This window comes from Cyprinus carpio, chromosome A14 (assembly GCF_018340385.1).
Source record: "Cyprinus carpio isolate SPL01 chromosome A14, ASM1834038v1, whole genome shotgun sequence".
In the NCBI taxonomy this organism is placed as follows: Eukaryota; Metazoa; Chordata; class Actinopteri; order Cypriniformes; family Cyprinidae; genus Cyprinus; species Cyprinus carpio.
Genome location: NC_056585.1, coordinates 19,531,447 through 19,545,450, shown reverse-complemented (window position 1 = coordinate 19,545,450; position 14,004 = coordinate 19,531,447).

Sequence of the window (14,004 nt, the reverse complement as noted above, 5' to 3'; positions counted from 1 at the left end):
GATTAATATGCAGATCACCAGGAGTAATTCACATTCCATGCTTTTTTCAACAGAAAAAGTTTTTTAAAAAAAGACAACGAAAAAGGCAGAAAATAAACGAGAGGTATGCAACAGATTGCACATAAGAGCCATCAGGTCTATTCAGACACCATAATTCAAGAGTAAGTGAAAATAGCAGTGAATGAAGGAAGCATAATTTCTTTCATTATGTGGCCCCTCTCTTTTTGTTAAAGTGAATCAGCGCTAGATTATGATGGGTCTGCTTTTCGACATCAATAATTGTGTGCTGTCATTTGTGGGAGAAGAGTACATTACCTGAGTGTCTTGCCATCCTTCAGGCCTGTCTGTTTTAGTCGGTACATTTTGAGGGACGGTTCCCTTCATAAAATCCATTAGCTTGCCAGCTTCCCTGTTAAACACAGGTCTAGCACTGCAGTCTAAAGCACAGAGTTGTCTTTATGCCTGTGTGCTTAAAAGGATTCGAGGACAGGAGATGTGTGGATTTGGAAAGCAAGCGAGACCAGCATTTCTGGGTACAGAGAAAGCTGAATAACCTTTAATGTACCACAGCATTTTACAGGGTTGGACAAAATTTAATTTTTAGAATTGTCTTCCTTTCAATTTATGAGATGGAATTTGAATTGAATTGGCCACGATCCACAGGATGTTGACAGGATGTGGAATTTATTTCATTTTTTGTATTTGGTTTATTTTATATTTATGAGACATTTTGATTGTGAGTACTACTACCACTATTATTATTATTATTATTATTACTACTACTACTACTACTACTACTACTACTACTACTACTACTATTTATTTATATATTTAGTGGATATTTCCTTTATATGATTTATTCCCAGTGTAATAATACTCTATGCATTCATCTCTTTGTTTACTATCACTATAATTATTATGAAAGTTAAAGTGACGTGACGTGGCCAGGTTGGGTGGCCCATACTCTGAATAAGTGCTCTGCATTTATCCCATCCAAAGTGCACACACACACCGTGAACACACACCTGGAGCAGTGGGCAGCCATTTTTTGCTGCGGCACCTGGGGAGCAGTTGGGGGTTCGTTTAATTTCTGGATGGCACTTGGGTCATGGTTTTGAAGCGGCTATTTATGGTTGTGCATTTGGGGTACTTATTTAAGATCTGTGTCGGTACTAGACTCGAACCCGCAACTATTGGGTTACTAGTCCGACTCTCTAACCATTAAGCTATGACTTCCCCAAGTATTATGTATATACTTTCATATATCTGCAGTTTGTAATATGCAAGGACACTATCACCAGCTATCACTCTTTATTTGTCTCGCTGGAATATTTCACCCTAAGATAGCCATTCACACAAGAATAATTTAAATATCCCCTGCAAGGTGATGGAGTTTCAATGCTTTTTGCCTGAAATGTTCACACACTGCCATATGCTTTATCTAAGATGGCCTCAGACTGGTTGTAGCCTGAGTGATTACTGTAGCTTTTACCTTTAGTGCACATGTCTTATAATAAGCCACTCACCCTTTATCCAGTATGTTTTGCTGTGAGGCCATGGCAAGGTCAGACATTTGAAGAGCAGCTGAGAATTTCTACAGCTGTGACCTTGACAGGCAGCATGTAATATGAATATAATTACACTGAGTGCAGAAATAATGGACCCCATAAATTCAGTAAACAACAAATATCCTGGCATCACCTTCACAGATGACACATTTATTTATTTATTTTTATTTATTTTTTGACAGGAAAAACTAATACAGTGCTCTCAAGAGACAGACAGGAAACAGTAAGTTTGCCTGAACTAAATGTCAGGGCAGTCAGGCATGCCAATTGGAGAATGAAGTGCTGGAGTTGCACTTACACAAAGCAGGTAACAGAGGACTTTTAAAAAATGCACAGAAGCGTTAACAAACAGGCCATGTCTTTTCATCTTTGCCTAATTGGCAAAGTTAGCGGCCATCACTGCAGGATATTGATGGGGATGGTTTACTGACCCGAAATCCCCCACCACTCTCTTTCTGTGTGTGTGTGTACATAATGGATGGTGGGGTAGCATCAGTATTAATGAGCGGTGAGTGTTTTTTTGTTAGTTTGTTTGTTTTTTAAGTTTAAATTCAAAGTCTTTATAAGATTGGCCAACTTCTTTAATTTATTGTTAATACATAAAATAAAAAAATAAAAAAAAGTATTGCAGTTTAAACCTAAATTATGACTCTTAAATATAATTTTCAATGTCTATAATTGCTCAATCACTACTATTAATAATAATAATTAGTAGTAGTAGTTATTTAGTTAAATAATTAGTAATTAAAATAATAAATTGTTGTTTATTGTATTTTTTTTTTTTTTTTTTTTTTTTCTGATTATTTTTTTTTTTTCTGGATTTTTTATATGTAAATATATGCATGTTTAGGCTACATGTTTTAATATAAGGCATGATTAATTGCAGAACTCTGTGTAATTAGTTATATACACATATGGCCATGATGTGTATTTTGCCAAAAAAATAAAAGTATAAGCATTCTAATGAAAAGAGCACACAGGAATAGAAAAAAATAGTGCATTTGAATTCCTCTATGTCCACTCCCTGTCAAAATACATTCCACCACACTCACTGAGGACTGGACTAGGGCATTATTGGGATAATTGCATGTCCACTCAAGGGATGCAAATGGGCCTGTTATGTGATCAGAGTAATAGAAACTTTTTGACAGAGAGGCTGGGGTGAGGAGGTACAGTGCAGACAAGAGGCGTGAGCTGCTTATAGGGGTGTAATTATTCAGTCAAATAATGCTGACAGGGCACTACTCAGTGAGCTGTGGAGGAATTGAATACATGCAAGTTCTGAGACTTCTCTGAAAAACACTAAAGGGAGAGAATATGAAATTATTCATAGAGTCTATACATGGATGGACACACACATTCTGTTCATACATTGTTTCATAGGTTCATTTTCCTCTTCCAGGTCCAACTCTATGTGACCTGACAACTGCATTCTGACCCCAACCTGTCTGTCGCTTCCCCCTGTGCCTCCAGGCCTTTTAGATAGTCTGACCTTGAACGTCCAGCTCAGCACGGACATCTGCCCTTGATGCTGATTTTGCATGATTGGTCTTACTCTGAAACCCCGTCTATGATGCTCTTCTTTTCTCCTAGCTTCCTCTTGAATTTGGCGGATGTGGAACAGTGGTTGGGATTCTAATCCTGGGGTAAATTGAAGTTGAGTGCCCACTGGGCATAGCGGCACAGAGAGCTTTAGCCCCAGGGATGCAGGTTTTTAATTTCAGTGAGACGATGTTGGTGGCCTCTAAATGAGCCCTGACAATAAGGAGGATTTAATGAGGGGGGCTGTGATGGGGAGAGAAGCTTAAAGTGAAGAGAATGTGCTTGCAAGCCCATGGGGCAAAACTGTACACACAAAGATCACTCATGTGTTTGAGGAAGAGCTTGTTGGTGTACTAAAGCAATATGTTAGGATGGTTGACAAATACGTGAAGGAAAAAAGGGTTGAAATAGAATAGAGTTTATATATGCATCAATCATGATTAATTTAATCCATGAGCAAAAGTGTCCAATAACAAGGATGAAAAGAAAAGTAGATTTTTTTTTATTTCAAGCCCATGCGAGGCTCCATGGAAAAAAAAAAAAAGAAGTCTTTAAATCATGTGATTGTATGTGGTTTAAAATGTTTTTCAAAAGTACTACTACTACTTATAACATATATATATATATATATATATATATAGATATATATATATATATATATATATATATATAGCAACGGGGGGGGGGGCACGTCCCCCGCACTTTTAGAAACAGGTGATTCTGACACCCCTGCTATTTATTTATTGGATCCAGTGTGAATATTTCCGGCAGTGTTCTCTGATTTGTTACTTAGATTTGAGTGAACTAACATTCAGCCAATCACAGAGCGAATCATCTCTTGGGCGCGTCTGCTATGAGCTCAAATCTCTTGTTGCTGTTGTGAATTTTCGTTCGTTCATTCACTTTGCTATTAGGCCGTCTGGGATAAAATGCACCCCAGGAAAAAGCAAAGGACGATTACATCCTTTTTTCAAACAAACACTGTAAGTATGTTACAGTATGTCGCGATGACACGAATCACGCGATAGAGTTTCCATGTTATGATTTAACCTACTGTAACGTCAAAAGACAACAGAACCCGTATGGACCTCGTCACTTCGCGCCGGAGTGTGTTCAATGCTCTCCTACTTGTCGCTTTGGGTAAAAGCATCTGCTAAATGCGACGTAACAAATTACTGGTTTCTGCTGTCTTTTGTTGTCTACATGCTGCTCGCGGAGTAGAATTATCCTTTCACAATAAATCAAATTTGTTTTGCACCGAATATCTTAAAATACTTTATCAAATTTTATTCTTTTAATTCATTGCTACTTTATGTCCTAACTGGTCTGTAGTATACACTACCAGTCAAAAGTTTTTGAACAGTAAGCTTGTTAATGTTTTTTTAAAGAAGTCTCTTCTGTTCTCCAAGCCTGCAATTATTTGATCCAAAGTACAGCAAAATAGTAAAATTTTGAAATATTATTACTAACCTATTTAAAATAACTGTTTGCTATTTGAGTATATTTCAAAATGTAATTTATTGAGATTTCAAAGCTGAATTTTTAGCATCATTACTCCAGTCACACAATCCTTCAGAAATCATTCTGATATTCTGATTTGCTGCTCAAAAAACACTTATGATGATTTTGAAAACAGCTGAGTAGAATTTTTTCAGGTTTCTTTGATGAATAGAAAGTTCAGAAGAACAGCATTTATCTGAAATAGAAATCTTTTGTGCAATTGTGTCTTTATCATCACTTTTGATCAATTTAAAGCATTCTTGCTAAATAAAAGTATAAATTTCTATAATTTATTTTCCAAAAAATAAAAATTATATTGACTCTAAGCTTTTGAATGATATAGTGTATAAAGTTGCAAAAGCTTTTTATTTCACATAAATGCTTATCTTTGGATCCTTCTATTCATCGAAGAATACTGAAATTTTTTTTTACTAATCTGTTTGAAATATTGATAATCAGCAAATCAGCATAAAAGAATACTGAATTTTTTTTTTACTAATCTGTTTGAAATATTGATAGCTGAAAAATTGACCTTTGATCACAGGAATAAATTATATTGATAATCAGCAAATAGAAAAAGTTATTTTAAATAGTAAAAATATTTCACAATATTACTGCTTTTGCTGTACTTTGGATCAAATAAATGCAAGCTTGGTGAGCAGAAGACACTTCTTTAAAAACATAAAAAATCTGACTTCAAAAACTGTTGACTGGTAGGCTATATAGATTACAGAAATGTTATATTGTAATGTTTTATGTATATATATATATATATATATATATATATATATAAAATTTCTGTCCCCCTCACTTCTGAAAGGATGCCCCCCACTTTTAAAATGGCTCCCCCACTTTTAAAATGTATATATATATATATTATATATAATATGGAAATTATAAGTATAATATGGAAATTGATTTCATTTCCAGGAAATGGATGGAAAAAAAGCAACTGTATAAACTCACACACTTGTTACTGCATTGTAATTTTAAAGGATTATGTAAAACAACATGAATTCCTTTGGCTCACCGGTTCCTGCAGACTTTAAAAAAGTATTTCACTTAAGTAATTTGCAGGTCTGGAAACCTATGGGGAAAAAAAAGAGAAAATATTTAGACTATTTGCCCTATTCAGTGTTCTAAAATATAAAATTAATAATTTCTAAAAATAAATTTATCATACAAGTAATAAGATTTCATGACAAACATCAATAAATTAATTCAAGGCTAACATTTCATTATGCAGAACTATTTAAACGAGTCTTTTTTGAACTTCACTAAATGTGCATGTGCCACTCAAACCAACTAAAAGTTAAGGAAGCAAACATGTAGGCCTAGTAGAAAATATATCTGTATTTAAGTTGATTATTAGCCTATACTCTTGACAGAGAGCTGGTTTGGTTTTTGAGAGATGTGCAGAGACTGCAACACGGCTGTTTGATTGGCAATCGCGCTGTGCTTTTTCATTCATGTATCATATTGTAGCCTATAAGGTTTAAATCATTGCCTTTTAAATATACACAAATAGTAAAACGTGTATGATGTAATATTTTAGGTAATATTAGGCCTATTCTTGCCTAGCTCTGATTTATGAGAGATGCACGGAGTGGCAACAGCAATGCGGTGTTTGATTTGCTCTGTTTTCATTCATAAAGTTTACGGTCATTCACTTTACACACTCATTGAGTGAATTTAGAGGTTTATGTAAAATATCACTCTAATCCCCTGGCTCACCTGTGAATCTACAGTAGCAAACACCAGACTGTAAAATAAAAATAAAATAAAAAAATAATATAAAAAAAAAAAACTATATATATATATATATATATATATATATATATGATGTATATATATATATATGGCACCTGTGGTTAAACCATACTTTTTTTTCTTTTCTTTTTTTTTTCAAGTATACAATATTATATAAATGGCTGGCTATTAAATTAAATTAAATTAAATTAAATTAAATTAAATTAAATTAAATTAAATTAAATTAAATTAAATTAAATTAAATTAAATGTAATGTAATTTAATTTAATTTAATTTAATTTAATTTAATTTAATTTTTAAATTATATTATATTTTATTATTTTGAATTTTGAAAAATATATTATCATAGTGAAGAGGGCAAGGTAAGGACATGAAAAAAGTATTCCGTTAAGGAGAAAAAAAAATAACAAGTACCCCTTTAAATTTAATGAATTCAGGTTTGTGATAAGTGCACTAATGGCATCATTCAGTCTGTCAGGGTAGAAATGAATGATTCCAAATGACTAATTGCTATGTGTGTCCTTGATGTGTGAGAAAATTGTGATGAATAAAAAAAACACAGCAGCTTGATTACATATTGAATAAAGCTAAGCTTCAGGTTTGGGCTTAAGGGCATCGTAAATTGGAAATCCTCTGGCCTGTGGAGACAAGTACCTGTCGGACAGATTCCATTCTACTCCCAGCCACGCTTGCTCCAGTATCCAAACTCACCTTTTTCTTTCTGAGCCTTATCTCTTCCTCTCGAATTTGTCATCTTTTAGTCAACTACTGTAACAGAGATGGTCTATCGCTCTCATTTCCATTTGTTCTCTGTGTTTCTCCCTGTCTTACTCGTCCTGCTCTGATACAGCTTCAGGCGTTGTTGGGATTATGTGAAGAAAGGAGTGCATAGACTTTGGTCTCTGATATCTCTCCGTTTGCACTCTTCGTAATGTCAGAGTGTGTATCTGACGTATCTGTGCATGAGAGGACATCTAAAAGTCTTGTATTTTCATTAGTTTGAAGTAAAGCACTTTTCAAGCACAGTATTTCAGTTTAAAAACCTGCATCTTAGCCAGTAATCATCCACAATCCAGTTTAAACAGAAGCTAAATCTGCTAACTAGCAATGCAATTTTATTGCAAATTACCTTGATGCAAGGCATTAGCCTAGCAAACAAAATCCAACAACAGATTTCAACCAACAATGCAACTATTCTAAGAAAATTAGAATAGTTATTTATTAGGAAAAACAAACGAACAAAACAATAAATAATAAAACATGGTATTCCAGTGGAACACTTTGTCTTCTATGTTGCATTAGCACAATGTAGTTTCTTGCCTCTGTATCCCTGCTCTATCCCTCTTTTTTCTTTCCCTTTCCATCTAGCCATTCTTTCTCCCTCCCTCTCTGCGGCTTTGTCATTGTTTTGGACAGCATGGCATGTTGTCAGAGGCAGATGAGAGAGAGTTAATGCTTATTATGGGAATTAATCCCTGCATAGTCCAACAACATTCCCTGTTACTGCCTCCTCATGCTGGCATACATAATAACAGGTGAATCTGTCTGAATAATAATAATAATAATAATAATAATAATAATAATAATAATAAAAGTTTTCCATCATCTTTGTGTATTTGTCTTTAATAATATATAGGTACAGCATAGGGTATGTTCATTGAATATTGATGTATTATGCAAATGGCTGAGCTGGATGTTGCGGTCCATAAATAAGCTTATTTTCCTTGAATTTAGACTGTTGTTAATGGGAGGAGCATTTAAGGGAGATGTGCAGTTTCCTTTGCAGCAGTAAACAATGATAGTGACTTGTCATTTTGCCAGACATGTTTTATCTGAAGTGACTCACAGTACAGTAATTGCCGGAACAAATTCCCTTGAGCTGCATGGAAGTAAGTGTCTGGCTTAAGGACACAGCTTTGACAAAACAAGATGGGAAATATTTGCTGTTCTTGAGTTCATGGACCACCCTATCTAGATTTGAGACTGTAAACTGTTTATAGTCCTGAAGTGTAGTCACTGGGCTATCAGTGAGGGGATGGAAAGACTATCAAAAAAGGTCTGAATTTTCTGTCCTTGTCTTTTGAAGCTGCTCTGCTGTCTGCCATTTTGATTTCATATACTTACTGTGCTGTTTAATAATCTACATGGTACATACAAACCTTAAATGTGACATATTAAGTTGGAAAATTTAATCATGTTCCCCCTAAGGTGACTTTTTTTTTTTTTTTTTTAAATGTACTGTATATAAGAAATGACTACAATAAACCCTGGAAAAACTGCTCCTTTTTGATGGCCTCAGGGATATAAAATATGGATGGGTTTCAGTCTTTGCAAACCTTAAAAAACTATATTCATTATTCATTATATTTATATAATTTGTTTCTTAAATGAGTATCACATACATACTTTTTCATATGTAAGTATTAAATGCAGAACCTGAAGTGATTTTAGTCAGCTTAAATCTAATTTGAACATTAAATTATATATTATATTATATTATATTATCATCAATAAATAACTTCTGTCTACTGGCATGCCTGATATATTCATGATTTGTAATTACTTTGTAATTTAGAATTCCTTCAAAATCTTAAGTACCTTAAGATATGACCACATCAACATCACTCAGTTTGTTGATGTGGTCAAAAATTTGGGTGGAGTTTGTTGGTTTGGTGATTTGTGATTGTTTAGGTAAAGATTTTTATTGAGACTTTCTACTTCCTGTTTTGATGTTTTGATCATTTACAGGTGCATCTCAATAAATTAGAATGTCGTTGAAAAATTTATTTATTTCAGTAATTCAACTCAAATTGTGAAACTTGTGTATTACATTAATTCAATGCACACATACTGAAGTAGTTTAAGTCTTTGGTTCTTTTAATTGTGATGATTTTGGCTCACATTATCAAAAAGCCACCAATTCATCGCAACAAATTAGAATACTTCATAAGACCAATAAAAAAAAAAAAAAAAAACATTTTTTTTTTTTTGTGAATTGTTGGCCTTCTGGAAAGTATGTTCATTTACTGTACATGTACTCAATACTTGGTGGTAGGGGGCTCCTTTTTCAATTTGGTGTGGCATGGAGGTGATCAGTTTGTGCCACTGCTGAGGTGGTATGGAAGCCCAGGTTTCTTTGACAGTGGCCTTCAGCTCATCTGCATTTTTTGGTCTCTTGTTTCTCATATTCCTCTTGACAATACCCCATAGATTCTCTATGGGGTTCGGGTCTGGTGAGTTTGCTGGCCAGTCAAGCACACCAACACCAAGGTCATTTAACCAACTTTTGTGCTTTTGGCAGTGTGGGCAGGTGCCAAATCCTGCTGGAAAATGAAATCAGCATCTTCAAAAAGCTGGTCAGCAGAAGGAAGCATGAAGTGCTCCAGAATTTCTTGGTAAACGGGTGCAGTGACCTTTGGTTTTCAAAAAACACAATGGACCAACACCAGCAGATGACATTGCACCCCAAATCATCACAGACTGTGGAAACTTAACACTGGACTTCAAGCAACTTGGGCTATGAGCCTAGTGAACCAAACTGAGAGACCATTTTGAAGGCTCAGGAAACCTTTGCAGGTGTTTTGACTTGATTAGCTGATTGGCATGTCACCATATTCTAATTTGTTGAGTGAATTGGTGGGTTTTGTTAAATGTGAGCCAAAATCATCACAATTAAAAGAACCAAAGACTTTAACTACTTCAGTCTGTGTGCATTGAATTTATTTAATACACAAGTTTCACAATTTGAGTTGAATTACTGAAATAAATGAACTTTTCCACAACATTCTAATTTATTGAGATGCACCTCTACTTATGTCACAGTGTCTAGTTGGAGTTTCCATGTATAGCTACCAGAGGGCACGCTTCTTAGTTTTGTTTGTTTCTCTGGACTTCAGTTCCCATCACACTTTGCTTTGACTATCATGTCTCATTACATTCAGCTGTGTCTCATTTACCTTGTTCACTCATCCACATTTAAGACAGCTTTTCTTTGTCTTTGGTTGCTGGTTTATTGTTTGCTGTTACGTGTTTGTGTGTCTGTTGCTCTGTTTGTGACCTGATGTGGATTACTCCATTTGGACTCTTCAATAAATGCTGCATATGGATCTTCTTGATTTGGATAGTGGTGGGCAGAGCGAGGTTTCATGAAACACTGAAACAGTCGAAGCAAATGTGCAAAGGCTTTGAAACAATTTGATACCTGTCTCTACAGTGACACCTAGTGGTCATTTTCAAGTATTGCCCTGATTGAATTGACAAATTATAACGCATATGTTGTACCTGCTTTTCAGCATGTGGGTTGGGGGAGTGGTTAGTTTGCACGCCTGACATCTACTGCATTAACTCCACTTTTATATTTTGTGGGAGTTAGATTAAGACAGATGTGCGATTGTGTGGTTTGTTACCGACCCTGTCGACCAAAAGCAGATTCGGGTCTTGAAACACTTGTGAAAAGCCCCAATGCTTTTAATAGCCTTAGTCATGTGACATGGGTGTTTCGAATCACACTTTGGAGCAGTGTTTTGAAACATCTGCACTTCGGGATCTCGACACTGTGTCGAAACGTCAGTTTCGCATCAGCCATCCCTAGTTTTGGAGCATTCCTTGACAGAATAAACCAGCCATCAACAGATCTAGCAGCTAGGCTGGGCTTATTGGATTGTGGACCATAGGCATTCATATTCTTCCTCCTGCTCCGAAGAAGGAACGAAAGGCTCTGCTCTGGATGTTGGCAGTAGGACTGGAACTTTATGAGTCTGAGCTCAGCAAGATTTTTAATGATTGCTTAGACAACCCCTTGCCTCCTTGGGAGATGGAGGGGCATAAGACTCTCGACTTTTGGTGTTTCATTGATTATCTCTGTTATGGCAATTTAGTAATGTCATGTCAGTCTGAATCCATTGCAGTGCCCCCAGAGATGTCCGAACCCGCTCCAGTGGATTGTGAATCTTCACTGTTTCAGTCTCGCAAGCTAAGGTCAAGACGGAGGAGGGTAGCAATGTCTACTCCAGTTCTCCTGGAGCCCGCTCCAGTCCTTGAATCTGTGCCAGAACCCGCTCCAGTCTATGAGTTTAATCAAAGTCTGATGGTCCTGGAAGACCTGACTCTGGTGGTCCCAAGTCAGGTGGTCCTTGAGGACCTGACTCCGGTGGTCCCAAGTCAGGTGGTTATGGAAGACCCGATTCCGGTAGTTCCCAGTATGGTGGTCCTAAGTCTGGTGGTCCTGAAGGATCTGACTCCAGTGGTCCTGAGTCTGGTAGTCCTAGAGGAACAGACTCGGGTGGTTTCCAGTCCGGTGGTCCTGGAGGACATGACTCCAGTTGTCTCTAGTCCGCTGGTCCTGGAAAACCAGTCTCTGGTGGTCTCAGAGGTCACCACAGAACCACCCAATTTCACTGCTGCTGCCATAATCAAGAAAGTTGTTTTTGCCTTTGGCCTTTGGGCTGTTTTGCGTGCATGGGAGCATTCTGAGTACACTCCAGAGCCTGCTCCAGTCCACGAGACTTCAGAGTCCACTCCAGAGCCCTCTCTAGTACGGAAGCCATCAAAGTCCACTCATGAACCCGCTCACGTCCTGAAGTCCTCAGGGTTCACTCCAGAGCCCACTCAAGTCTGTGAGTTCACTCCAGAGCCCACTCAGGTCTGTGAGTTCACTCCAGAGCCCACTCAGGTCTATGAGTTCACTCCAGAGCCCACTCAGGTCTATGAGTTCACTCCAGAGCCCACTCAGGTCTATGAGTTCACTCTAGAGCCCACTCAAGTCTACGAATTAATTCCAGAGTTTGTTTCAGTCTATAAATCCACTCCAGGGCTTACTCAAGTTTAAGTTCACTCCAGAGCTTATTCCAGTCCAAGAGTCCACTACTGAGTCTGCTCTAGTTCCTCTCAAGGTGGTGGTTTTTGCTGTGGAGCCTCTCGAGGTGGCGTCGTCCGCTTCAGCTCCCCTCCTGAACTCTCATTCTGCCTTGTCATGGCCAAGGAGAATGTTGTTGAACTGTCTGCCTGTCCTGTTACAGCCATCAAGGCTGTTACTAACCTTTCTGTGCTCTTCTTTGCAGTCCTGCCTGAGCTGCTAGGGGTTCATTGGCCTTGTCAGCTCCGCTGAGGTGGTCGTCAGCTCCACCTCTGCTGTCTGCTAAGCTCCTTGCACTGCACCACCGGGGTTGTTGTTCGGCCAGAGCCTCGCTGGTCTGTCCCTCTTGTCCCGCCCTAGCCTCCTGCTCTGCTGGCTCTGCCCTGGCCCTTTGGCCTACCTCGGTTTCTAGACCTCTTTCACCTCTTTTTCCCTGGTCCTCCTCCGTTCCACCTCCCTCCTGGATTTCACTGACTTTTTGTGGAGCGTCTGGAATCCGCTCCTCAGAGGGGGGTAATGGCACAGAGTCTAGTTGGTGTGCACATGTATAGCCACCAGAGGGCACTCTTCTTAGATTTGTTTGTTTCTCTGGACTTCAGTTCCCATCACCCTTATCTTTGACTATCACGTCTCATTACATTCAGCTGTGTCTCATTTACCTTGTTCACTCATCCACATTTAAGGGAACACTCCGACATTTTTGGGACTTTAGCTTATTCACAGTATCCCCCAGAGTTAGATAAGTCCATACAGACCTTTTTCATTTCTGTGCGTTCTGTAAGTGTTATTTGACGCACCCCCACCGCTAGCCTAGCTTAGCACACAAGACTGGATGTGAATTGGATAATGCTAGCATAGTAATCCCAATAAGTGACAAAATAATGCAAACATTTTCCTATTTCATGTTGTGATCTGTATAGTCACAGCGTGTACAAATAACAAGCTATATGAGACAGAAGACCATTTTTAATCGTATAAATACTGGGAACTATATTCTCATTAGGCGTAGGAGCACAGCTTACGTTACTTGGGCGGAGTGGCTACTTGGGCGGAGTGATTAGCGCAGCACTGGAGACGCGCCGTGGTGAGGCAGAGAGTTGCTCAGGGGTTTCATTGAGTAATAGAGTCAGCAATTACTAGATGGCATTTATAGTGTGTCATTTGGTGTTCGCTGTATTGTAAAGAGCTGCGACAATAAACGGGGAGACCATGTAATACTATGATTTCATAGAATTCCAACCAAAAACGCTGACCTGATGAATCGATGGCTACTTTTGCTGGTATAGTTACAAACACACCTGTAAACACACCATCACGAGTATTTCGTTTGCTCTGTTGTTACTGTAGAACGACTATTTTGAAAAAATGCAAATTGCCACACGGACCATGAAACGTGTGCTAAAGGATACAGCCATCCCATCGATAATAAAGACAGGACAAATTGGATCACCTGTTTGCTGCGGTAAGTGTTCCGTTATTTTTTGAGATGACTAACATTAGCCATACTGTAACAGTGTTATGCTAATGTAATATAACCTTAGTAGTGACACTATTACGTGAATAGGGGCTCCGTGTATCCACTTTATTGTTATTATTGTGTTGTCGAACACACTGTATTGCTCAATCACAAATGAGCGGCGCTAAATGTAACTCTCAGGACTAATACATTCAACTTGCTAATGAATTGAGGGGGATGGCAGTTTTCTTTTTTGAGAAAATGTTTGTGAAATAGTAGGCTAACGTTACCTGTCTGTGGGTTCATTGTGGCAA